Here is a 27,685-nt window from a genome sequence, read left to right as displayed (position 1 = left end):
CTCAAACTATTCAGAACTATCGAAAAAGAGGAAGTCCTCCCAAATTCTTTCTATGAAGCCAGCATCACCTTAATTCCTAAGCCAGAAAAAGATGCAGCAGTGGAAGAGAATTACAGACCAATATCCCTGATGAACATAGATGCAAAAATCCTCAATAAAATTCTTGCCAATAGAATGCAACAACACATCAGAAAGATCATCCACCCAGACCAAGTGGGATTCATCCCTGGGATGCAGGGATGGTTTAAAGTGTGCAAGACAATCAATGTGATACACCACATTAACAGACTGCAGAAGAAAAACCATATGATTATCTCAATAAATGCCGAGAAAGCATTTGATAAAATACAACACCCGTTCATGATGAAAACTCTAAGCAAACTGGGTTTGGAAGGAACATTCCTCAATACAATCAAAGCAATCTATGGAAAACCCACGGCCAGCATCCTATTGAATGGGGAAAAGTTGGAAGCATTTCCACTGAGATCTGGTACCAGACAGGGATGCCCACTCTCACCACTGCTATTCAATATAGTTCTGGAGGTTCTAGCCAGAGCTATTAGGCAAGAAAAAGAAATTAAAGGAATACAAATTGGGAAGGAAGAACTCAAACTATCCCTCTTTGCAGATGACATGATTCTGTATTTAGGGGACCCAAAGAACTCTACTAAGAGACTATTGGAACTTGGGCAGAGCCAAGATGGCGGAATAGTGAGGGCGCGCACCGATAGTCCGGGAAAATTTAGTTTAATAAAAGGGCAGTTACGGTAGCCGCAGAAAAAAGAACCAGGAAAATATTGCAGGGGAAACCCTTCTGGATGGAGTGGCCATGAATCGGAGGACCTACTGGGAGAACAAGGTCGCCCACCGCGCGGAAGCCAAGTCGCGGGACCGAGCCGTGGAAGCCCCAGGGTCTGCGCGCCAGTGCTCGGGAGACTTGGGACGCTCAGGGCTCCGAGTCCACACATCGGCGCTGGAAGGGGAGGTGAGCTCATTAACCCGAGACATTGGTGGGGAAACGGGGGTCAGAATCTAGAGGGGGGCCGGAAAGTGCAGCAAACTCACTACCAGAAAGAAGGGAAAAAAAAAGCTTCGGGGTTTCTCTTCCCCCTAACCTTGCAAAGGTTACAAGGCTGCAAGGCTTGAAGAATTCCCAAGAGACAAAGAGCAGGCCCCCTCTCTGGATTTACATATCAATTGGGGAGAGCTAAGGAACTGAGTCACTACAATTCAGTAGCCTAGGCAACCCAGTGGGAGTCCAGAGGAGCCAAAGACTGGAAGCGAAATACCATCAATTCTGCACAGCTGTGCCATGCGGTGTTACTTACCCCCTGAATAAATAAAATACATAAATAAATAAAAAGAGAGAGATTTACCACGCATAACCTGAGGGTGTCACCTTTGCACACCCTTAACCAGGAAGAACCAGGCAGAGCTCTCAGGCCGCACCCATCTCAAGCCTCCAAGGCTCCTCCAACAGCAGGCAGTACAGTTAACATGGACACAGTATAAAAAAAAAAAAAGCACAGTGATGCAAGAAGAATTAACTATGCCGAGTAACAAACACAGAAATTGAGGGAACAAGATCAACGATGACACTATGATGCCTCCAAATAAGCAAAACACCCCAAGCCAAGATTATGAAGATGATGAGATAGAAGAAATGCAAGATACGGATTTCAAAAAATTTATGATAAGAACATTTAGAAGTTTTCAAAAGCAAATCCTTGAACTACAGAAATCCTTAATGGACAAGATTGAAAATCTCTCATGAAAATGAAATTTTAAGGAAGAGTCAAAATGAAACTCAGAAACTAGTAGAACAGGAAAGTGTTATAGTGAAGAGAAATCAAAATTAAATGAAGAGCTCAATAGATCAAATGACAAACACATTAGAAAGCCTTAAAAACAGAATGGGTGAAGCAGAAGAGAGAATATCGGACTTACAAGATAGAGCACAGGAAAACATACAGTCAAACCAAAGAAAAGAAGAGGAAATTAGAAATCTAAAACATATTGTTGGGAATAAACAGGATACTATTAAAAAAACACCAACATTCGAGTTCTAGGAGTTCCTGAAGGCATGGAGAGAGAGAAAGGATTGGAAGGCCTTTTTAGTGAGATACTAGCAGAGAACTTTCCAGGTTTGGAGAAGGACAGAGATATCCTAGTACAGGAAGCTCATAGAACCCCCAATAAACATGACCAAAAGAGATCCTCACCACGACACGTGGTAATTAAACTCTCCACAGTGAAACATAAAGAAAAGATCCTAAAATGTGCAAGAGAGAAACGTCAGATTACTCTCAGAGGATCTCCAATCAGACTCACAGCAGACTTCTCATCAGAAACACTACAGGCTAGGAGGGAATGGCGAGACATAGCACAGGTGCTAAGAGAGAAAAATTGCTAGCCCAGAATATTATATCCTGCCAAGCTTTCATTTGTGAATGAAGGTGAAATAAAGACCTTTCATAGCAAACAGAAATTGAAAGACTTTGTGGCCACTTGTCCGGCCCTGCAAAAGATACTTAAAGATGTGCTACACTCAGAAACACAGAAACACGGTCATCAATATGAAAGAAGGGAAAGGAAGAACACCTACCAGTAAAAGAGCATGGGAAGCTCAAAGCATATACTAGAAAATATTTCCGGGAAAATGGCAGGGCAAAGTCACTACGTATCAATAGTCACATTGAACATTAATGGTCTGAATTCTTCAGTTAAAAGACACCGTTTGGCTGACTGGCTCAAAGAACACAACCCAACTATTTGTTGCCTACAAGAAACACATCTCTCTAACAAAGAGGCATGCAGACTGAAAGTGAAAGGTTGGAAAAAGATATTCCATGCCAACAGAAACCAAAAAAAAGCAGGTGTAGCCATATTAATATCAGACAAAATAAACCTTAATACAAAAACTGTTAAGAGAGACAAAGAGGGACACTATATAATGATTAAGGGTTCAATTCAACAGGAAGATGTAACTATTATAAATGTATATGCACCTAATTACAGGCACCGGTCTATTTAAAAGATATGTTAAGGGACTTAAAGGGAGATTTAGATTCCAATACAATAGTACTGGGGGACTTCAATACTCCACTCTCAGAAATAGACAGATCATCCGGACAGAAGATCAACAAGGAAACAGCAGATTTAATTGACACTATTGCCCAAATGGATCTAACAGATATCTACAGAACTTTCAACCCTACATCTACAGACTTCACATTCTTCTCAGCAGTGCATGGAACCTTCTCTAGGATTGATCACATACTAGGCCATAAAGCAAGTCTCAGCAAATTCAAAAGAATTAGAATCATACCATGCAGCTTCTCAGACCACAGCGGAATGAAGCTGGAAATTAGCAACTCAGGAAACCCCAGAAAGTATGCAAACACATGGAGACTGAACAACATGCTCCTGAATGAACACTGGGTCATTCAAGAAATCAAAAGAGAAATCAAAAACTTTCTGGAAGTAAATGAAGACAACAACACAACATATCAAAACTTATGGGACACAGCAAAAGCAGTATTGAGAGGAAAGTTTATATCAATAGGTGCCTATATCAAGAAATTGGAAAGGTACCAAATAAATGAGCTTTCAGCGCACCTCAAGGACCTAGAAAAACTGCAGCAAACCAGACCCAAATCTAGTAGGAGAAGAGAAATAATTAAAATCAGAGAAGAAATTAACAGGACTGAATCCAAAAAAAATTACAAAAAATCAGCCAAACGAGGAGCTGGATTTTTGAAAAAAATAAACAAAATTGACACCCCATTGGCCCAACTAACTAAAAAAAGAAGACAAAAGACCCAAATCAATAAAATCAGAGATGAAAAAGGAAACATAACAACAGACACCACAGAAATAAAAAGAATCATCAGAAATTACTACAAGGACTTGTATGCCAGCAAACAGGGAAACCTATCAGAAATGGATAGATTCCTGGACACATGCAACCTGCCTAAATTGAACCAGGAAGACATCAAAAACCTAAACAGACCCATAACTGAGACAGAAATTGAAACAGTAATAAAGGCCCTCCCAACAAAGAAAAGCCCAGGACCAGATGGATTCACTGCTGAATTCTACCAGACATTTAAAGAAGAACTAATCCCATTTCTTCTCAAACTATTCAGAACAATCGAAAAAGAGGAAGTCCTCCCAAATTCTTTCTATGAAGCCAGCATCACCTTAATTCCTAAGCCAGAAAAAGATGCAGCAGTGGAAGAGAATTACAGACCAATATCCCTGATGAACAAAGACGCAAAAATCCTCAATAAAATTCTGGCCAATAGAGTACAACAAAACATCAGGAAAATCATCCACCCAGACCAAGTGGGATTCATCCCTGGGATGCACGGATGGTTCAACATTCGCAAATAAATCAATGTGATTCACCACATTAACAGACTGCAAAAGAAAAACCATATGATTATCTCAATTGATGCAGAGAAAGCATCTGATAAAATTCAACACCCTTTCATGATGAAAACTCTAAGCAAATTGGGTATAGAAGGAACATTCCTCAATATAATCAAAGCAATTTATAAAAAACCCACAGCCAGCATCCTATTGAATGGGGAAAAGTTGGAAGCATTTCCACTGAAATCTGGCACCAGGCAGGGATGCCCACTCTCACCACTGCTATTTAACATAGTTCTGGAAGTTTTAGCCAGAGCCATCAGACAAGAAAAAGGAAATCAAAGGAATACAAATCAAGAAGGAAGAAGTCAAACTATCCCTCTTTGCAGACGATATGATTGTGTACTTAGAGGATCCAAAGAACTCTACTAAGAGACTATCAGAACTCATAGAGGAGTTTGGCAAAGTAGCAGGGTATAAAATCAATGCACAAAAATCAACAGCCTTTGTATACACAGGCAATGCCACGGCTGAGGAAGAACTGCTAAGATCAATCCCATTCACAATAGCTACAAAAACAATCAAATACCTTGGAATAAACTTAACCAAGGACGTTCAAGATCTCTACGATGAGAATTACAAAACCTTAAAGAAAGAAATAGAAGAGGATACCAAAAAATGGAAAAATCTTCCATGCTCATGGATTGGAAGAATCAACATCATCAAAATGTCCATTCTCCCAAAAGCAATTTATAGATTCAATGCAATACCAATCAAGATACCAAAGACATTCTTCGCAGATCTAGAAAAAATGATGCTGAAATTCATATGGAGGCACAAGAGACCTCGAATAGCTAAAGCAATCTTGTACAACACAAACAAAGCCGGAGGCATCACAATACCAGATTTTAGGACATACTACAGGGCAGTTGTAATCAAAACAGCATGGTACTGGTACAGAAACAGATGGATAGACCAATGGAACAGAACTGAAACACCAGAAATCAACCCAAACATCTACAGCCAACTTATATTTGATCAAGGATCTAAAACTAATTCCTGGAGCAAGGACAGTCTATTCAATAAATGGTGCTGGGAAAACTGGATTTCCACATGCAGAAGCATGAAACAAGACCCCTACCTTACACCTTACACAAAAATCCACTCAACGTGGATTAAAGACCTAAATCTACGTCCTGACACCATCAAGTTATTAGAGAACATTGGAGAAACCCTTCAAGATATTGGCATAGGCAAAGAATTTCTGGAAAAGACCCGGGAGGCACAGGCAGGCAAAGCCAAAATCAACTATTGGGATTGCATCAAATTGAGAAGTTTCTGTACTGCAAAAGAAACAGTCAGGAGAATGAAGAGACAACCGACAGAATGGGAAAAAATATTTGCAAACTATGCAACAGATAAAGGGTTAATAACCAGAATCTACAAAGAGATCAAGAAACTCCACAAAAACAAAACCAACGACCCACTTAAGAGATGGGCCAAGGACCTCAATAGACAGTTTTCAAAAGAGAAAATCCAAATGGCCAACAGGCACATGAAAAAATGTTCAAGGTCACTAGCAATCAGGGAAATGCAAATCAAAACCACAATGAGGTTTCACCTCACCCCGGTTAGAATGGCTCACATCCAGAAATCTACCAACAACAGATGCTGGTGAGGATGTGGGGAAAAAGGGACACTAACCCACTGTTGGTGGGAATGCAAACTGGTCAAGCCACTATGGAAGTCAGTCTGGAGATTTCTCAGAAACCTGAAGATAACCCTACCGTTCGACCCAGCCATCCCACTCCTTGGAATTTACCCAAAGGAGTTTAAATTGACAAACAAAAAAAGCGGTCTGCACCCTAATGTTTATTGCAGCACAATTCACAATAGCCAAGACCTGGAACCAACCTAAATGCCCATCAACGGTAGACTGGATAAAGAAATTATGGGATATGTATTCTTTAGAATACTATACCGCAGTAAGAAACAACGAAATCCAGTCATTTGCAACAACATGGAGGAATCTGGAACACATCATGCTGAGTGAAATAAGCCAGTCCCAAAGGGACAAATACCATATATTCTCCCTGATCGGTGACAACTGACTGAACACCAAAAAGGAAACCTCCTGAAGTGAAATGGACACTATGAGAAATGGTGACTTGATCAGCATAGCCCTGACTGTTAATGGACAACTTAATACATTATCCCTCTTAGTAGGTTTTTTGTCTGTTCTACTTAATATGACTGGTTTAATTCTGTAATTATCACACAGTTATTCTTAAGTGTTGAAATTTAACTGAAATGTGATCCCTGTTAAACATAAGAGTGGGAATAAGAGAGGGAAGAGATGTATAATTTGGGGCATGCTCGGGCTGACTTGCCCCAATTGGTAGAGTTGGAAACATACCAGGGGATTCCAATTCAATCCCATCAAGGTGGCATGTGCCAATGCCATCTCACTAGTCCAAGTGATCAATTTCAGTTCACAATTGATCATAATGAAAGGACTAAGAGTCAAAGGGAGCAAATAAACAAGTCTAGTACCTGCTAACACTAACCGATAGAATAAATAAAGGGGAGAGTGATCCAACATGGGAAGTGAGATACTCAGCAGACTCATAGAATGGTGGATGTCCTAAATAGCACTCTGGCCTCAGAATCAGCCCTAAAGGCATTGGGATCTGGCTGAAAAGCCCATGAGAGTATTTCAGGCATGGAAAGCCAAGACACTCTGGCAAAAAGATCTCTGTGAGTGAGATCCCAGTGGAAAGAACAGGTCTTCAAAGAGGGAGGTACCTTTCTCTGAAGGGAGGAGAGAACCTCCACTTTGACTAAGACCGTGTCTAAACAAGATAAGAGTCGGAGAACTCAAGGGGCTTCCATAGCCTTGGAAACTCATGACTGGTGCATAGGGAGATTACTATGCCATAAACAGGAGTGTCAATTTGTAAAGTCAACAACAGGAGTCACTGTGCACTTACTCCTCATGTAGGATCTCTGTCCTTAATGTGCTGTACATTGAGGCTTAATGCTATAACGAGTACTCAAACAGTATATTTCACTTTGTGTTTCTATGGGGGTGCAAATGGTTGAAATCTTTACTTAATGTACACTAAACTGATCATCTGTAAAAAAAAAAAAAAAAGAAATTATCAATTCCCAACTTGACTCTCACTGGGATTAAACATGACAATAGGTCTGATCTGATTTCATCATCATTTTAAAAAAATCACCTATTATTTTTCACTTTATGTTTCTGTGTGGGAGCAAACTGTTGAAATCCTTACGAAAGGTATACTAAGGTGATCTGTATATTAAGATAATCAAAAATGAATCTTGATGTGAATGGAAGGGGAGAGGGAGTGGGAAAGGGGAGGGTTGTGGGTGGGAGGGACGGTATGGGGCGGGAAGCCATTGTAATCCATGAGTCGTACTTTGGAAATTTATATTCATTAAATAAAAGATAAAAAAAAAAGCTGTATAAATGAAAAAAAAGAGACTATTGGAACTCATAGAAGAGTTTGGCAAAGTAGCAGGGTATAAAATCAATGCACAAAAATCAACAGCCTTTGTATACACAGGCAATGCCATGGCTGAGGAAGAACTGCTAAGATAAATCCCATTCACAATAGCTACAAAAACAATCAAATACCTTGGAATAAACTTAACCAAGGACGTTCAAGATCTCTACGATGAGAATTACAAAACCTTAAAGAAAGAAATAGAAGAGGATACCAAAAAATGGAAAAATCTTCCATGCTCATGGATTGGAAGAATCAACATCATCAAAATGTCCATTCTCCCAAAAGCAATTTATAGATTCAATGCAATACCAATCAAGATACCGAAGACCTTCTTCTCAGATCTGGAAAAAATGGTGCTGAAATTTATATGGAGGCACAAGAGACCTCGAATAGCTAAAGCAATCTTGTACAACAAAAAGAAAGCTGGATGCATCACAATACCAGATTTCAGGACATACTACAGGGCAGTTGTAATCAAAACAGCATGGTACTGGTACAGAAACAGATGGATAGACCAATGGAACAGAACTGAAACACCAGAAATCAACCCAAACATCTACAGCCAACTTATATTTGATCAAGGATCTAAAACTAATTCCTGGAGCAAGGACAGTCTATTCAATAAATGGTGCTGGGAAAACTGGATTTCCACGTGCAGAATCCTGAAGCAAGACCCCTACCTTACACCTTACACAAAAATCCACTCAACGTGGATTAAAGACCTAAATCTACGTCCTGACACCATCAAGTTATTAGAGAACATTGGAGAAACCCTTCAAGATATTGGCATAGGCAAAGAATTTCTGGAAAAGACCCGGGAGGCACAGGCAGGCAAAGCCAAAATCAACTATTGGGATTGCATCAAATTGAGAAGTTTCTGTACTGCAAAAGAAACAGTCAGGAGAATGAAGAGACAACCGACAGAATGGGAAAAAATATTTGCAAACTATGCAACAGATAAAGGGTTAATAACCAGAATCTACAAAGAGATCAAGAAACTCCACAAAAACAAAACCAACAACCCACTTAAGAGATGGGCCAAGGACCTCAATAGACAGTTTTCAAAAGAGGAAATCCAAATGGCCAACAGGCACATGAAAAAATGTTCAAGGTCACTAGCAATCAGGGAAATGCAAATCAAAACCACAATGAGGTTTCACCTCACCCCGGTTAGAATGGCTCACATCCAGAAATATACCAACAACAGATGCTGGCGAGGATGTGGGGAAAAAGGGACACTAACCCACTGTTGGTGGGAATGCAAACTGGTCAAGCCACTATGGAAGTCAGTCTGGAGAGTCCTCAGAAACCTGAAGATAACCCTACCGTTCGACCCAGCCATCCCACTCCTTGGAATTTACCCAAAGGAATTTAAATTGACAAACAAAAAAAGCGGTCTGCACCCTAATGTTTATTGCAGCTCAATTCACAATAGCCAAGACCTGGAACCAACCTAAATGCCCATCAACGGTAGACTGGATAAAGAAATTATGGGATATGTACTCTTTAGAACACTATACTGCAGTAAGAAACAACGAAATCCAGTCATTTGCAACAACATGGAGGAATCTGGAACACATCATGCTGAGTGAAATAAGCCAGTCCCAAAGGGACAAATACCATATATTCTCCCTGATCGGTGACAACTGACTGAACACCAAAAAGGAAACCTGTTGAAGTGAAATCAACACTATGAGAAACGGTGACTTGATCAGCATAGCCCTGACTGTTAATGAACAACTTAATACATTATCCCTCTTAGTAGGTTTTTTGTCTGTTCTACTTAATATGACTGGTTTAATTCTGTAATTAATACACAGTTATTCTTAAGTGTTGAAATTTAACTGAAATGTGATCCCTGTTAAACATAAGAGTGGGAATAAGAGAGGGAAGAGATGTACAATTTGGGACATGCTCAAGCTGACTTGCCCCAAATGGTAGAGTTAGAAACATACCAGGGGACTCCAATTTATCCCATCAAGGTGGCATGTACTAATGCCATCTCACTAGTCCAGGTGATCAATTTCAGTTCACAATTGATCATGGTGAAAGGACTAGGAGTCAGGGGAAGCACATAAACAAGTCTAGTGCCTGCTAATACTAACCGACAGAATAAATAAAGGGGAGAGTGATCCAACATGGGAGGCGAGATACTCAGCAGACTCATAGAATGGTGGATGTCCTAAACAGCACTCTGGCCTCAGAATCAGCCCTAAAGGCATTTGGATCTGGCTGAAAAGCCCATGAGAGTATTTCAGGCATGGAAAGCCAAGACACTCTGCCAAAAAAAAAAAAAAAAAAAAAAAAACACCAAACCTAAATGAAAGATCTCTGTGAGTGAGATCCCAGTGGAAAGAACAGGTCTTCAAAGAAGGAGGTACCTTTCTCTGAAGGGAGGAGAGAACCTCCACTTTGAATATGACCTTGCCTAAACAAGGTAACAGTCGGTGAACTCAAAAGGCTTCCATAGCCTTGGAAACTCATGACTGGTGCATAGGGAGATTGCTGATGCCATAAACAGGAGTGTCAATTTGTAAAGTCAACAACAGGAGTCACTGTGCACTTGCTCCTCATGTAGGACCTCTGTCCTTAATGTGCTGTACATTGAGGCTTAATGCTATAACGAGTACTCAAACAGTATATTTCGCTTTGTGTTTCTATGGGGGTGCAAACTGTTGAAATCTTTACTTAATGTATACTAAACTGATCTTCTGTAAAAAAAAAAAAAAAAGAAGAAATTTTCAATTCCCAACTTGACTCTCACTGGGATTAAACATGACAATAGGTCTGATCTGATTTCATCATCATTTAAAAATTCATCTATTATTTTTCACTTTATGTTTGTGTGGGAGCAAACTGTTGAAATCTTTACTTAATGTATGCTAAACTGATCTTCTGTATATAAACAGAATCGAAAATGAATCCTCATGTGAATGGAAGGGGAAAGGGAGTGGGAAAGAGGAGGGATGCGGGTGGGAGGGACAATATAGGGGGGAAGCCATTGCAATCCATAAGCCATACTTTGGAAATTTATATTCATTAAATAAAAGTTAAAAAAAAGAAAAAAAATTTTATGACACCTGAAGATAGGCATGTTGATGCTGCAAATTAACATCAGGGCTTTTAGAAAGAAATCGGCAGGAACAGTTAACTCTGGCGTCAGCCTATGTATATATAGATATAGATATATACTTTCAGGTTAAGAAACAAACTATAGAATATGAAATTATTATTTGGTTTCCTATAGTTAAGACTAGTCGACAAAATTCTGGATTAATAAGAGAATTATTATTACAGAGAAGATAAAATTAATTGTTGATAATATTTTTATTTGTCAGGTAGAGTTATAGACAGTGAGAGAGACAGACAGAGAGAAAGGTCTTCTTTCCAATGGTTCACTCCCCAAATGGCCACTATGGCCGGCACTGTGCCAATCCGAAGCCAGGAGCCAGGTGCTTCCTCCTGGTCTCCCATGTGGGTGCAGGGGCCCAAGCATTTGGGCCACCCTCCTCTGCCCTCCCGGGCCACAGCAAAGAGCTGAACTGGAAGAAGAGCAACTGGGACTAGAATGCGGTGCCCATATGGGATTCTGGCGCCGCAAGCAAAGGATTAGCAACATGAGCCATGGCGCCGGCCCCAATTGTTGGTAATTTTTAAATGCTTATATTTTCAAATTTAATATAGTAAAATGCCTTAGTTATATAATCAATAAAAACATATTATAATGCTTTAGTAAGATAAACCCCAATAAAATGATTACCTGAGTAACAGAAGCAGACTGTTTTAGCAACTAAGCTGGTAACTAAATTAAGTATACTGTTTTAAGGTAATTGTACCACCAGAATCCATAGAAAATATGTAAGAAAGTTAGTGAGACATAACAGTAGAGAAATACTAATTATTTTTTCTGAAGTCAATTTATATTCATCTTGATAACTCATTGCTCAAGTTTTTGAAACTTTGGTAGTCAGTTGTTGAGCATAGCCCCAACTTAAAATTAAACTTTATATAAACTTAAAATTCATTAAAAACTACTGAAAATCTTAACTTCTGAGGCCAGCATTATGGTTCAGTTCCAGGTTAAGCTACCACCTGCGATATTGTCATCCCATATGAATGCTAGTTCAAGTCCCAGCTGCTTCACTTCTGCCCCAGCTCCCTACTAATGTACCTGGGAAAGTAGCAGAAGATGACTTAAGTCCTTGGCCCCCTGACACAGGTGGGAAATCCAAATAGATCTCCTGGCACTTGGCTTCAACCAGACCAAGATCCAGCTTTTCCAACCCTTGGGGCAGTGAACCAGCAGATGGAGAATCTCTTTCTCTCTTTCTCCCTCCCTCTCTCTCCCTCCCTCTCTCTCCCTCACTCTCTCTCTCTACCTTTCAGATAAATAAGTCAAATGGAGTTCAAAAGGTTAGTCATATCATTACTCAGGAGGAATGAGAAGCAAAATGATGGGTAACAGAAATCCATACATGACATAGAAGAAAGATTCTATCATGGGATTGAGATTATGAAAAAAAATCAAATGAAATATTAGAAATGAAGAATTCAATATGTCAAATAAAAATACAGAGGAGAGCTTTAGCAACAGACTTGGTAAGGCAGAAGAAAGCATATCTGAGCTAGAAGACAAATCTTCATAAACTTCTTAGAACAAAAAAATAAGAAATTTGAAAAATTTTTAAAATTATTTAAGATTTATAAGATACTATCATATCATATAGATGTTAGGAATTTCGAAAGAGAGACTGCATTAGAAGACCTAAGCAAACAATAAGAATATTTAAGGAAAAATAGTAGAGTCAAGTCATTACTTCTCAAAAGTAACCTTGAATGTAAAGGGACTATATTCTCCAATGAAAAAATACAGACAAGCTGAATGGATTATAAAACAAGACCCATTTAATTGCTACCTACAAAAACATGCCTCAACAACAAAGATACACACACACTAAAAATGAAAGGATGGAAAAAATGGACCTAATAACTACAGAACCTTTTAACCCATAGTTGAAGAGCATACATTCTTTTCATCGGTGCTTGGAAATTTCACTAGGATATGCTCATAAAGCAAGTCTCAGCAAACTGAAAAAAAAGGAAATCATACCATACATATTTTCTGACCACAATGGAACAAAGCTGGAAATTAACAACTCAAGAATCTTTAGAACAAAAAGACCAAGCCACAGAAGCATTCTTAGTATAGTATCTAAACCAGACAGAACTCAGCAAACAAAATGTTATTCTATAGGATAAACAAAGTTTAAAAATTGTGTTCTTTTGGGGCCTGTGCCATGGCTCACTTGGTTAATCCTCTGCCTGTGGCACGGGCAGAGGATTTGGATGTTGGGTTCTAGTCCTGGTTGCTCCTATTCCAGTCCAGCTCTCTGCTGTGGCCCAAGAGGGCAGAGGAGGATGGCCCAAGCGCTTGGACCCCTGCACCTGCATGAGAGACCAGGAGGAAACACCTGGCTCCTGGTTTCGGATCGGCATAGTTCCAGTCATAGCAGCCATTTGGGGGGTGGGATGAACCAACAGAAGGAAGACCTTTCTCTCTATCTGTCAAATAAATTAAAAAAATTGTGTTCTTTCTACTTTTAATAAAACATTATTTTGTTGCATAATAGTAAATATACCACTTTAGCAGGATATCTTGGAGGTACTAAATATTGGAAATACAGCAAAAGGACTTGTACCTACTACCCACCCCTCAAAAATTCTGCAATCTTTACAAATAGACAATGTTTGACCTAAATGAAATCTATAATATGGATAAAATTAAGTCATTATATTACATCTTAAAAAGTAAATGCTTTTATCTATATTCTTTCATTTAAAAAGGGATTCTATTTATTATCCCTGGTAGGCAATAATTCAGGATGAATGTAAAATTTCTTATGTATATGTTAATACTCTGAATGTACACTATATAGTGCTAAGTACTTTGTCAGTGGACATTACAGAAATAAAGCTGCCTACTGTTGACTTTATACCAGACTATTATTAAAACATGCTTTAAAATATTTCAGGGTCATGCATTTTGCATTGTAGTTAAAACACCATTTGCATGCCTGTATCTCAGATCCGAGTTCCTTGAGTTCAAGTCCCAGCTTCATTTTTAATACAGTATCCTACTGACACACACCCTGACAGGCAGCAGATAGTGAATGAAGTACTTGGGTTCCTGCCACCAACATGGCATAACCAGATTGGGCTCAGACTCCTGGCTTTGGCCTCAGCCAGGCCACAGGCATTTCAAGATTGTAGCAGATGAATGATATATCTCTCCGTCACTGTTTCTCTGTGTATGTCTGTGTGTCTTTCCAATAAATACATAACTAAATAAAAGTCTTTAAAATATATTCTATTAGGAATTCAAATTTGCTATATGTACCCAGAAATTAAGTTTTATTTTTAATTAGAAAGGCAAAAATTTGAGATGTATTTCTGAATTACATTTGTGCCATGAAACAACACAAACTAGAAAATCATAATCTTTGTTTCAGCTGTGTAAAATATAGAATACAAATGGTCCAGATGATAATAAAATTGTTTTTCACCTGTTACAAACCACAGCTGAAGTCTCTGTGTATGTGTGTATGCTAGATGGGGTTCCTGGCTCCTGGCTTTGGAGTGGCCCAACTCCTGCTATTGTGGTCATCTCAGGAGTGAAATAGATGGAAGATCTCTTTCTCTATCTCTTCCTCTGCCTTTCTCTGTTACTATGCCTTTCAGATAATTAAATAAATCTTTAAAAATAAATACATGAGCATATTAATGTATTTTCAAATGTGTATCATTAAAAATTTCACTTACTAAATATTTCTCAGCCTAAATGATACAAAACAAAATGAAAATTCTACCTACAAAGATTCTGTAATCCAACTGTAAAAGGTTGTTTTATCAGTTGTGGTACTGAGAATGAGCTAAGGGAACTAAATAGCATTTAAATAGAAATCCATGCATATTAACATTGATAGTAAGAAGCAAAAATGTCCCTATATGATCTTCAACTATGATTACTAGAAGCCCATGTAAAGGCCTCTATTGCCAGGTCAATATTCTAAGAGGCTAAGACAAAATAGGAGTCACTACAATCTTAGATCCCTCAAACAGACTACAGAGCCTATTCACTTTTGAGGATCCCTATGAGGAAATCATAACAAGCTCCATCTGGCTCTGTCAAACACATCTAGAATCACTAATCACTTTTTCATTAGTGAGCCACGTTAACATTGGTAATTGTGAGAGTTCTTATTCAAAATCATGAAGATTTACAGGAGCTACAGTTCTAACACTGGCCCATGACCTAACATCAATATTATTTTATCTTGCAAACTCTATCACAGGCGAACTTCACTATTGGCCCAAGGACTACAAAACAATTTCACCTCTAGCAGCAGCATGATGAACCCTAGCAGACCTAACTAACGCAGCCTCAGGGCCAACCATTAATTCAATCAGGTGGCTGTTCACACTGTCATCATTCTCATGGTCCAACCTTACTACCATCCTAACAGGGACTAACCAGTGAATTAGCACTGAACTCGGTCTACCTACTAATCACAACACAACAAGGAAAACTTACATATCATATCAATAATATCCCTCTTTGATGCACATGAAGAAATAACCCATTCTCCATCACCTTCTTCCCTACTATCATTCAATCCTCAAATCATTTTAGGACACACACATTTTAAACAGTTTTAAGACACATTAGGTTACAAATGTAAAAATAGAAACTTAAGTCTCCTTATTCATTGAAGTATGCAAAAACCACTAACTCATGCTCAGAAGTATAATACAGCTTGCTCAATTAATTTATTTATTTTGACAGGCAGAGTTACTGAGAGAGACAAAGGTCTTCCTTCCATTGGTTCACCCCCGAAATGGCCATTACAGCCAGTGCTGCGCTCATCTGAAGCCAGGAGCCAGGTGCTTCCTCCTGGTCTCCCATGCAGGTGCAGGGCCCAAGCACTTGGGCCATCCTCCACTGCCCTCCCAGGCCACGGCAGAGAGCTGGACTGGAAGAGGAGCAACCAGGACAGAATCCGGAGCCCCAACTGGGACTAGAACCAGGGGTGCCGGCACCGCAGGCAGAGGATTAGCCAAGTGAGCCACGGCGCCAGCAGGCTTGCTTAATTTATAAAGGACAGAAATAATCCATTGGTTTTAGGAACCAAGAAATTAGTATAACTGCAACTAAAAGTAACATATCTATTTTCTTCCTCTATATCTTGACGAATTTTAATAAGTCACCAGTATTTATGAAGAAATTGCTTTTTAAATCTCTAATATGCCATTTTTTATTTAATTTTTTTATTTTTTTATTTAATTTTGAGAAACAGGGCCACATTCTTATCTGCTGGTTCACTACCAACATGTGTGGTGCCAAAAATTCCACATGGGTGGCAGCCACCCAACTACTGCTATTTCCCAAGATATGCATTAGTGGGCAGAGTCAGAAGCCAAAGTCAGGTCTCATGCTTGGGTACTCCAACATGGAACACGGACATCTGAACCAGCATCGTAACCTCCTGCCAAAATACCGGACCTGTAGTGGGGGTAACTTAGGAATTTTCCATGCGGAATGTATATTTAAAAAGACATAGAATACATAGGGGTCGATATAATCTGTGTTTTCAGGGATCGCTTGGGGGTCTTAGAATTTGACCTCCAGAGAAAGGGAGGGCAGCTCGGATTTGTTATCCTGAAGTGAAAACTAGTAGGAAGCACAACCCTAAAGCCTGGGAATAACACCAGACACACCCCAAGGAGAGCCCTGGACGGCAGGCATTCTAACCCCCACTCAACAGAAGGAGACCCAGGAGGGGACGCCCCCCCCCCCCAACCGCCATGTAGGCGCTTCCTTCGGGGTCCACCTGACCACACCAGGCACCCTCAATGCGCACGCCCTTCGAGGACCGCCTGGACCCCGGGGCCACAAGGGGCCGGGCGGCCTCTCCGCCTCCCTTCTCAGAGGCCGAGGCCTTCAGGCATCGTCTCCGCAAGAGCCTTGCTGGGCCGGGGCTGTTCCGAGAGGAGCCACGCGGAAGCAGGCAGGACGCACGCATGCCCGGAGTCCTCGCTCTCCCTTCCCGGATCCCCGCTCCGGGACGGGGTCAGGGCCCTGACAGCGCCGCTCCGGCCGCGGACACCAGGACTCGCCAGGCCTGAGGAGCTTGCGAGGACGGGGCCGCGCGGACGCGGGAAAGTTCTCGGCCCAGGCTGAACCCACGCTCTCACCTGGCGCACAACCCGCGGGCCCACCCTTCCTGCCTGCATCCCCCGCTGCCACTCGCCGCCTAGTCCGGGGATTGGGGCTGGCGCCCTGGAAGCCCATCAGGTAACCGCACAACCCCAGGCAGAAAAGCAGAAAGCCGGGCCTTGCGGAGAAAATGGTGGAGAGAACGGAGCCCCCTTTATAGCCCTAGTAGTGGGGCGGGGACTCCTGGGAGGCAAACTCTGATTGGACAGTGAGCAAGGGCACCAACCAATCAAAGAACGAAGGCTATTAAAAGACGGCCAGGAACCCAGAAGCTTTGGTGGTGCTCAAGCCAGGCCAGCGACGGTGAAATGCAGTGTGGAACACAATGTCATGATCCTTGAAGGTCTTGACCTTGATGGAATATGAGGAGGGACGGGGGAGGGCGGCGAGCGTTACCCGCGGGCTCTGGAGGATAAAGCCACAGTGAGAAAGATGGCACAGAGGGGAAATTAGAATTTGTCCTTAGGGGAGAGTGATCCAACATGGGAAGTGAGATACTCAGCAGACTCATAGAATAGCGGATGTCCTAAATAGCACTCTGGCCTCAGAATCAGCCCTAAAGGCACTCGGATCTGGCTGAAAAGCCCATGAGAGTATTTCAGGCATGGAAAGCCAAGACACTCTGGCAAAAAGATCTCTGTGAGTGAGATCCCAGTGGAAAGAACAGGTCTTCAAAGAGGGAGGTGCCTTTCTCTGAAGGGAGGAGAGAACCTCCACTTTGACTATGACCGTGTCTAAACAAGATAAGAGTCGGAGAACTCAAGGGGCTTCCATAGCCTTGGAAACTCATGACTGGTGCATAGGGAGATTACTGATGCCATAGACAGGAGTGTCAATTTGTAAAGTCAACAACAGGAGTCACTGTGCACTTACTCCTCATGTAGGATCTCTGTCCTTAATGTGCTGTACACTGAGGCTTAATGCTATAACGAGTACTCAAACAGTATATTTCACTTTGTGTTTCTATGGGGGTGCAAACGGTTGAAATCTTTACTTAATGTACACTAAACTGATCTTCTGTAAAAAAAAAAAAAATTATCAATTCCCAACTTGACTCTCACTGGGATTAAACATGACAATAGGTCTGATCTGATTTCATCATCATTTAAAAAAAATCATCTATTATTTTTCACTTTATGTTTCTGTGTGGGAGCAAACTGTTGAAATCCTTACTTAAGGTATACTAAGCTGATCTTCTGTATATTAAGATAATTGAAAATGAATCTTGATGTGAATGGAAGGGGAGAGGGAGTGGGAAAGGGGAGGGTTGTGGGTGGGAGGGACGGTATGGGGGGGAAGCCATTGTAACCCATGAGTCGTACTTTGGAAATTTATATTCATTAAATAAAAGATTAAAAAAATGTAAAAAAAAAAAAAAGAATTTGTCCTTAGGCCGAGTGACTGTCAAGGGTTCCATAAGGACCCAGGTTCTCAGGGCCAGCACCTGACACAGGATAACCCCGTGCAAGGACAGAGGTGGTGGGGACTCCCCTGGCAGGGCTGAGCTGGGTGGAGTGGAGGAGGTGCTGAGAACCAACCATCAATCAGACACAGCGCTGGGGGTTGAGTGCAGAGAGGAGGGTGCGCTGGGGGTGGGTGGGTTAGGAGATCCTTTCTGTTCCTCATCAACCACCCAGATATGTGTGCAGGGACCCACAGGGGCCCTGGGGGCATTCAAACAACACAAAGCTGCTCACCTGTGCTTCTGCCCCTCACTAGAGGGAAGCAAGCACAGGTATCAGCCTAAGGGCTCCTGGGGTTGCTCTGTGGGGTGGGGGTTGTATATAAGGTGTAAGATACTGGAGACCAGGACTGACTCCGTGTGAAGGGGGCACTGGTGACGCAGGGGAGGAAGGGCAGGCAGGCAAGGGTGGGGAGGGGGAGGGTCCTGACCTGGGTGGAAGATGGGTTTTTGGGGGGAGAGAGGTGATGCTTGATGCACAGACACGGGGTGTCCACACTGAGCTCAGTCCCGAGCTGAGCGACTTCTGAGCTTCTCTGTCATTCTGGAGAAGGGGATGCCCCAGCTCGGCGGTCATTTCACACTTGTGAGAGGGGACAAGCACAGAGAACAAAGACGAAAATTCCTGATTGGTCACCGTCAGGACACTCAGGGTTCCTTTACTTTGAACCTCAGGACTCCATCACCCACCCGACACCCTATCCTGCACCCAACAAAAGAGTGTCAGCTCTAACCCTCCAGCAGGTACCCAGTCCCAGCCGCCCCAGCCCCATCCCGACCCTTCTGGCACCTTCAGGCCCGGCCTTCGGATCGCTCCTGCAGGATATAAAAGCGGCCGCCAGGTGGCGCCCTGCACCTAGTGTGGAAGTCGCCCGGCCTCTGTGGAGCTCAGGTTGGCGGGGGCGCAGCGCCCTAGGGTCAGAGCCCGGACTTACTCGAGTCCTGCTGGCTCCTTTCCACCTGCGCTACCTGGCCACGTGTGAAGGGCGGCGTTCCCCCGGGCAGCCGATGGGGCCTCGGAAGGACCGGGCACAGCCTTGCTCCCTCGCCTTGCCCCAGCAGTTGCACCCTGGCCGCTTCTGCACACACCCCAGCTGCCCAGGCTCCCGTGGATCCGTAAGTTCCTGCGGCCAGAATCCCTGCGCCGCCGTGGGCCATAATGTGGGCGCCTTCGTGGGGCGGGCAGGTGTCCGCGTTTCCGTCACAGCAGATTCAGCAGCAGTGACAGAGACCAACCAGGAAGCCGACCGCACTTACCTGTGCGCCCAGCGCAGATCCGTGTCTGGAACCTCTGCATCCCGCAGTATTCATAGACGCTGGAATAACTCGCTTACAACGTAACTGTGCATCTGGATTTTCATTATCACATAATTATTTTTCATTATTATCTGCGCATGCGCGTGCGCACATGCACCCCACGCCAGCTGCCCCAAGTGCATTCGGCTCCAGGTCCATGCACCTGCTGCGCCTGCAGAGATCTCGGCAGAGCGATGGCACCGCGGGACACTGGGTTGACCCTCTGTCTCCCCATCAAGGCTTCGCGCATCTCGCGGCCCCTCTCAGGTGAGCAGAGGGCATCCGTCCACTCCTGGGACCCCCGCACCATCCGGCCGGGCCACGTGCGAACTTTGGGAGGGGTCCCGGGTGAGGCCCCACTTCCTGCTTGCAGGTAGCAGACAACACCCGTGTGTCCACGTCGCAACCCCCTGCCCCATCCCTGGGGCGCACAGAGCGGGACTCAGGGACAGTGGAGGCCAACTCCATGCACGGGACTGCGCGGCTTCGGCAGAACCCGGGGCCGCCGCACGTGCTTCCAGGTCGGACCCAGCCATGTGCAACCGCGGGCGCAGACTTGGAAACGCGTGGAAGCCCCCGTTAACGGCCCTGGTCTCCCTAACAGGGAGCCTGGCTGCTGCCTCCCCCGGGGCAGGACTCGGAAATGCCGGTGTCCCAGGAGGGTCGGCGTCCGGGTGTGGGACGGCCTCTCCCTTTCAGAGCGCACGGCTCCTAGGGTCCCTGTACAACCCGGGAGCCAGGAGATGGGATCTGCAGCCGCAGCAGGAGTCTAATCTCCAGCGAACAGTGTGCGGTGCTCAATCTCTGGTATGGACGGCGCGATCCTGCGGGCGCTGCTGGGCTCCTGGAACTGCTCTTGGGCGTTGTGATCTGGGCTCAGCTGTCTCCAAATCCCGAGCTCTGGAGGGGAAAAAAATAGAAGCATCGGCCAGGAGGCGCCCGACAGCAGCGCCAAGGTCAGTGGTGCAGACCCAGACCACGCCTGACCTAGGCCCATCCTCACTCCTCTGAGCGACTCTCTGGTTCTGGGGTCACCGAAGCTCCTCTGTCTCTGCCTTTCTAATAAATATTAATATAGAATTTCAAATACTGAAAGACACAAGTCTCACATGAGTTGACGCACTAGGCCACGTAAGGCGGACAGAGGTAGGGTCTGCTGACTGAGGTGTTGCAGGGGCTCAGGCAGCTCAGCAGGGTCATGCAAAATTCCATTTGTAGCAACTCTTGAGCTTTATTAAAAGAAAAACTTTAAGAAAGTTCCCCAGCAATAAAAAGTCTTATGTGTCCCACCCAGCAAAGAAAATCCTTGGTTATCGCCACAAATTTTTCTTTTAAAGATTTATTTGAAATGCAGAGTTGAGAGAGAGAGTGAGCAAGTGAGCGAGAGACCCCTGGGACTGAGACCTTCCATCTACTGGCTCATTCCCCAAATGGCCACAACTCTGGCAGAAGCCAGGAGCTTCCTTCATGTCTCCCATGTGGGTGCAGGGGTCCAAGTGCGTGTGCCATCTTTTGAGCTTTCCCAGGTGCATTAGCAGGGAGCTGGATTGGAAGTGGAGCAGACAGGCCCTGATCCAGTGCTCACATGGGATGCAGGTGTCACCGTCGGTCCCTTTAGCCATGAATTTATTGGCGCACCCAAGCAGAACTGGGGCCCTGCGGGCCTGGATCAGCTCTTTGACCACGCGCCGTGTGGGTGGAGACGGGCGCGCTGGAAGGACAGTGTCTGCTGCTTCTCGCCTGCACAGGAGGCCACGGTTCTCCCTTAAATGCCGGGCAATGCTGAGCCGGGGGCAGTCAAAGCCAGGGGACCTTTTGTCCTTTCTGTTTCCATGTGATGGCAGCGCACAGGCTCCCCTTCCCTGGACACAGATTTCACCCGTGCAGAGCCAGAACACGAGGCCTCTGGGAGGAGTCCCGGCTCCAGCCAATGCTTCAGTCTCAGCAGTCCTCGGTTCCCTGCCTTCTGCTGCCCTAACATCCGTGGTTCCTGGTCTAAAAACCGACCCGCATCGCGCTCTGGCATCCGTCTGTGGTGGGTCCCGTGAAGGTCCTCGCGGCCACAGATGCTCAGTGATGTGTGGGTGTGTGTGCCCTGGGCATCAGCGCTGGTTGTTCCTTTGCTTCCCTGCTGTAGACCAGGAGCCTGCTAAGAACCTAGGAGATATGACAGCAGGCTCTTTGCCCACGGATATCTGACTGAAACCACCTGAGGATGGCCATGCTTGTTTTAATGATGATGAAAATTAAAAGGGAACCATGGGTTGCTCAGAAATTATAGCATAGGCAATTCCCTAATAATAGCATGCACGTAGCTTGCAATAAAATGGGAAACTTGGTGATAGTACTTGAAAACATTTCTAGAAAAAAAAAGTAAAAACAAGCTTATTCAGTGGAAAAAATGTGGAATCCATACATGGCTGTTTATAATATGTATTTCCATGATCCGTTTGAAGACCTCTCATATTTATAAACTGCCCCTACAAAAGGTTAGCAAGGAAACGTTGTCATAGCCCCTACGTGGAGGTGACCCTCAGAAAGACCAGGAGGGGTCCAGGGAAAGCACCAGGTTATGAGAAGAAGAGGGGAGCACAGGCAGGCGGCCCCCAGCTACCCACGGAGCCCCACATGACAGCAAAAGGCAGGCAAGGGAGACAGCAAGGGAGGAAGGGACTGAGCTCTCGGGCTCCTCAGGGAACCAGACCTCAGAGCAGTGCACTGAGTCAGATACAACACACTGTGACAGTGACTGCTGAGAAAATGCAGTCAGTGAATCTCCTTGCTGTCATGACCACCAGCAAGCCCAGAAGCTGATGTGTCCCTGCCATATAACTGTTTGGCTGTGAAATCACCACTGAGGTTCCTTCCTTGACTCATTTATTTGTGGAGTGTGTTGCTTAGATTTCAATATTTGTGAATTTTCAAAACATCCTTCAATCCAGGTTTCCCACACTGGCATCAGGGACCCAACCAGTTGAGCCATCTCTGCCGCTTCCAAGAGTCTGTATTAGTAGGAAATGGGTAGGAGATAGAATCAGGGGCTGGAACCCAGAGGCTCTGATGTGGCTTGGGTATCTTAACCAGAGACTTAGCTGCAGAGCTAAATGCCTGCCCCTTGGTGTGGGACTTTATGCACATCTTGCTGGGAGATGGTCTTTAATGTTTGCTGCACCTACAGTGCCTGAAGCTCCAAGTTTCTGCACTTTCCTTGCTGAATCACTGTCCCCAGGATCTCAGGGTTTTCCTCACCACTTCCCACACAGAGCCTCCTCACTGCTCTCTCAGCTGTGTTTTCTATTATTACATTGAAACCCCATCATTCTGTGGTACAAGGTGGGGGAAATGAAAGCATTCTAGAATCTTGTGATTCACTTCAGTTTCTGTCCACCTGAGTCCCTGGATGCTCACCTTTAGAGTTATCCTTTGTGTACTCTTTCTCCTAAGACAGGAAAGCCAGATGGGACTGGAGTTGTCCACAGCCTCATCCAGGTCATGCAAGGCTCTGGCAGTTTCCCACGAGGGCTGTGACTTGGTGATGAGGATCACCCTGGGAGTATGTCAATCTGGCTACTTCTCCCTGCCCCCACTCCCTGCCCAGTATTTACAAATGGATATTTTCCCTCTACCCTGGACCCAGGAGATTTTCCTCTACCCTTCAACATGGGCACTAACCCTATGAAAATACAGTGGCCCATCTTAGACTGGAATGTCTTGTTTTTTTGCTCTGAAGCTAATGTAAATTCAGCCTTGGCAATCCATCCAAATTCCCATTTGAATATTCCTACCAGTAACAGGTTCCACTGTCTTCTGCTTTAGCTGATTTCAACTGCAGTTCTCAGCATTTGCCTTCTGGAGGTTGAAACTGCACGGTGGTCACTTCCAGTTTGTTCAGCTGTCCTTGTGAGGATGATAGTGATGACATTCACAATCTTTTTATGTCCAAGTGAAACTTGCAGCATTGATAACTTTTTATTTTATGTACATAGAAATGAGTTTCCCCTAAAGTCACCTGTTTCCCCATGCAATGACAGTAGTTTTTTATATCCTCCCAGGTGTGCAGACAACACCAACACTTTAAGAAGCACCCAAAGGAAAACAAATCCCTCCACCAGTCCAGTTCCACTTGCTTCAATCTTGGGCCCTGACAACCATGAAGGGGTTTCCTGGCTTTCCTCACTATCACTCCATGAATGGATAGTGTACATGTCATATACAAATACAAGGAACACTATGAAGACACAAGCATGAGTTGAATTTTTATTCAGAATACAACACAGATGGACACAGTAAAACATGCTTACTGAAATGCAGCAGTCACTTACAATACAGTAACTACAACAGACAAATTCAAAGGAAGGGGAAGTAGAGACTACCCCAGGATGGAAGGAGAGGGAAGTTTGTGTTGTAATTCAGAATTTGTGTTGGGTGCAATGCAAATTTTTGGTGCATATGGTGGTGATGGGCACATGGTATGTCATTGTAATTAATGTCCCTGAAATCTACTAACAAATTACAAAACAGTCAATGCTACATATCATACACACTGTAACAACTTAATGCCCAATGGAATCGATGGTAAACGTGGTAGCAGTTTATGTAGAGCCGCACAAGCTGAATGATCTTGGGACAGGTCAGGAGAAAAGCAGGGCTTTCCCTGCCTGCAGCATGGGCAGCAGTAGGGAGAGATGCCCTCATTGTGTCACACAGTGCAGAGTGTTCACCAACTTCCACACTGATTCTTTCATATTGTTTGGTTGTCCGTAGCAAGAAGGCCAAGACTCCATTTCTCACCACTTCCCTGATCCTCTCCTGGGGCTTCTTGACTACACCGAGGAGGACGGCCCGGCAGTGCCTGAGTCTGTGACTGTTCACTGACCACCTCCACACAACCTAGCCCCATGTCCGCAGCAAAAAGACTCCCTGCCTAACTCTTCCACAAGATCAATTCACTGACAGTTACCCTGTGTTCTCCTACTTGTTCCTGAGGACCTGGTGGAAGAGATTCAAAGTGAATGGCCAGGTGAGGAGGACACATCTCTTGTCAAGGTTGCCTTTCCTTGTCAGATACAGAAATGTTTATTTTTGTCATCCATTTTTATATATGAAAATATGTTCGTGCATATTTAACATGGCCTAAGCCTTTTCCTCTGTGGGGGAGATTCAAGTGCAGATCTATTATCCATTGAGACTAGACTCAAGATACTATTCAAAAATGACAGCCTGAGCCTGCACCTCAAGTCCAACTTTCCCCTCCCTCTCACTCCCAAGACCTCCCCATCACAGCCACTGCTCCTACACTCAGAGGGCAACATGGAAATGTGCAAACAGAAGTAAGTGAAGATTTGCAGGGAACTGAATTCCTCTTGAACCACTTTCTTTCTCCTCTTAAGCTTCTGTTCTTGCTTCCTCTTCATGCCCTTTCCGTGCCACAGGTGATACTCATCCTGAAGGACTGGCGTCACCAAGGCAGTGGATACACTTGCACTGGGGATGCTGATGCAACCTCTCTGCAGCCCTCCTCTCTCACTTGATGAGCTGCCCTCACTCCTGACCCGCAAGCTGCGGGGTAGGCAGGGGTAGCACTCTGCCTTCTGTCCTCAGACCTCCTGCTCCTCTGAGGGCCCAGTGGGCCTTGGCTTCTCCCCCTAGGACCCAGAGACCTCCACTTTCTTGTGATACAAGTTCACTGCTGAAGGGGGCCGTCCCCTGAAGGCAGCCCAGGTGAGTGCCTAGGGGGACTCATTTGTAAAGGACGGCTCTCTTCTCTCTGCTGATGGACAGCACTGAACAAGTCAGGGTTCAAAGTCACCTTCTAGGGCCATGGGGAGCTCTCAATCTGAATACCTAGCCCAGTATAGCCCTCCTGCCTCCTCTCTGCTATACTTGGTGATCCTTGCTTCTGTATCTATGATACTGATCTTTCTAATTCCTTGGAAGTTTGCAAAGTGAAGTCCTGGGACTCAGAGGAACTGGAGCTTCCCAAGCCATTGGAAGCTTGAACAACACAGGAGGAAACACAACAGTAGCCACATCCATCCTCACCAGGACCCCTCTGTGCACAGCAGCCCTCCATCAAATACCCTCATTCATCATCGCTTAGCTTTTTAATGATATAGATCCAGCCCTATGTTACAGATACTTTAGAGCCATGTTCTATAGTTAATATGTTCCATTTAATGTGTTATGTTGGAGTCTTTTATGTGAAATTACAGTCACCCAGTACTAGTTGCTTTTCATGCTTGTTTGTAGAATAAAACTCATCAGGGGAAGCATCCGTGCCAGAGTAGAACATAAAGAATTATAAAACAGTCACCCTAGAGAATACTACCATGATCCTCCCTCATCAAAACCTATCTGGGGCAGGAGCTGGATACAGCAGTTAAGTCAGCACTTGGGATGCCCACAATGCATATCTGAGTGCCTGGTTCTGATGTGGGAAGGGAAGTAGTGAGGGGAGGAATCAACTCATGTGGCACTATGAGCCACTACTGGGCAGCTCAAGCCAACACATGCAGCAGTGCCAGCCACTACATGACTGCTCTGGCCCAATGCATCATGGAACAGCACTATCGGGAGAATTGCAAATTGATAGCAGCTGCAGCTCACCCCTGCAGGACAGCCCAGGACAGCCCACAACTCAATACTCCCTTTATGTGCAGCATCCACCCCTACTTCCTACACACCACTAAGCCCACACACTTCTAGGTAGCAAAAGGAAACACAAAACCCACACAAGTTCCTCAACGCAGCAAATGTACAACCAGTGCTAACTGCAAATATGGAATACGGCTGCAGGGTACGTCCCCACTATACCTTTAGGTCATTATAATGAAATTATTTTAAATTTACCATGGCCAGCACTCCCATTCCCATCAAGCCCTGATGCCATGACAATCTGATAATTTTAAATTCAATTAAGTCCTACCCCAGACACCAGCTCCCACACTTAGCAATAGCATAAAAGCGTGGTCTGAGCCTTGTTGAGGTTTCTGCAGTGTTGAAGTCTTTTTTCTATTTTGTCTGTGTGTTCACTCTCTCTCTCTCTCTTGAGCTGACCTGACTTAGCTCTTCAATGTGCACTTTTCCTGTGATTTACATGAATCCTGCATTTCTATGCACTTTTTGCCTCCACTTTGAATTCTTTCACATGTGGAGTAAAGAATCTAGAATAATCCCAGCCCAGGACCCACTGCAAACAGTTTGAGTCCAAGGTTCTCTGCTTCCAATCCAGCATCCTCTAATTTACACCTTTCTGTGTCACTTCTTTCAGTCTAGATGCCCAAAGGAGTTTTCTTCAAGGTCGAGATTTTACTGGAATATCACTTGCAATCAATTACTCCCACTCAGAAGCCAGTAATCTATTCAGATGGGATTTGAAAGTATATTTCCACTGACAGAAAAAAATTGAATTATTTTCAACATTACTTTTGTATCCCCATTTTGTTTTTTTCCCTAAGAACTTCATTTATACTTCAGATTTCCTCTGGTTGCATCTGTATTCAACTATTTCTCTCAAATAGTAAGGAATCTTCTGCTTAATTTCTATTCTTAATGTTCTCTAGGGTTGTACAAGCACACTCCTGGCTTCCTGACCTGGGGATGCTCTGCTGCACACTAGCCATGAACTCCCTCTGGTGGGGCAGCTGCACCAGGATCCCAGCTGCATCTGAAATAACCCCCGGCATTGCTTCTCAGCAAGAGACAAGAGTTACCTCACACAAGCCCTTCCTGTCTCTGACACTCCAT

The 27,685-nt window shown here is 44.1% G+C and overlaps 2 long non-coding RNA genes across 2 annotated transcripts in view; one reads left to right on the top strand and one right to left on the bottom strand.

Annotated features, from left to right (window-relative positions):
- LOC149122290 (uncharacterized) overlaps positions 1-17,306 on the bottom strand; it is a 58,022-nt gene extending 40,716 nt beyond the window's left edge. The window contains exon 1 of the long non-coding RNA XR_016220053.1: positions 17,160-17,306. This is a non-coding gene — a long non-coding RNA (uncharacterized LOC149122290). The remainder of the gene's footprint in view (positions 1-17,159) is intronic.
- A 2,218-nt stretch (positions 17,307-19,524) lies between these two features.
- On the top strand, positions 19,525-27,564 carry LOC138845233 (uncharacterized). The gene is made up of 2 exons (XR_016220609.1): positions 19,525-20,206; positions 25,372-27,564. It is a non-coding gene; the product is annotated as an uncharacterized LOC138845233 (long non-coding RNA).
- The last annotated feature ends 121 nt before the right edge of the window (positions 27,565-27,685 follow it).

Source organism: Oryctolagus cuniculus, chromosome 14 (assembly GCF_051225735.1).
Source record: "Oryctolagus cuniculus isolate XC-2025 breed Fujian yellow rabbit chromosome 14, ASM5122573v1, whole genome shotgun sequence".
Classification (NCBI taxonomy): Eukaryota; Metazoa; Chordata; class Mammalia; order Lagomorpha; family Leporidae; genus Oryctolagus; species Oryctolagus cuniculus.
This window is presented reverse-complemented; position numbering and strand designations above follow the sequence as displayed.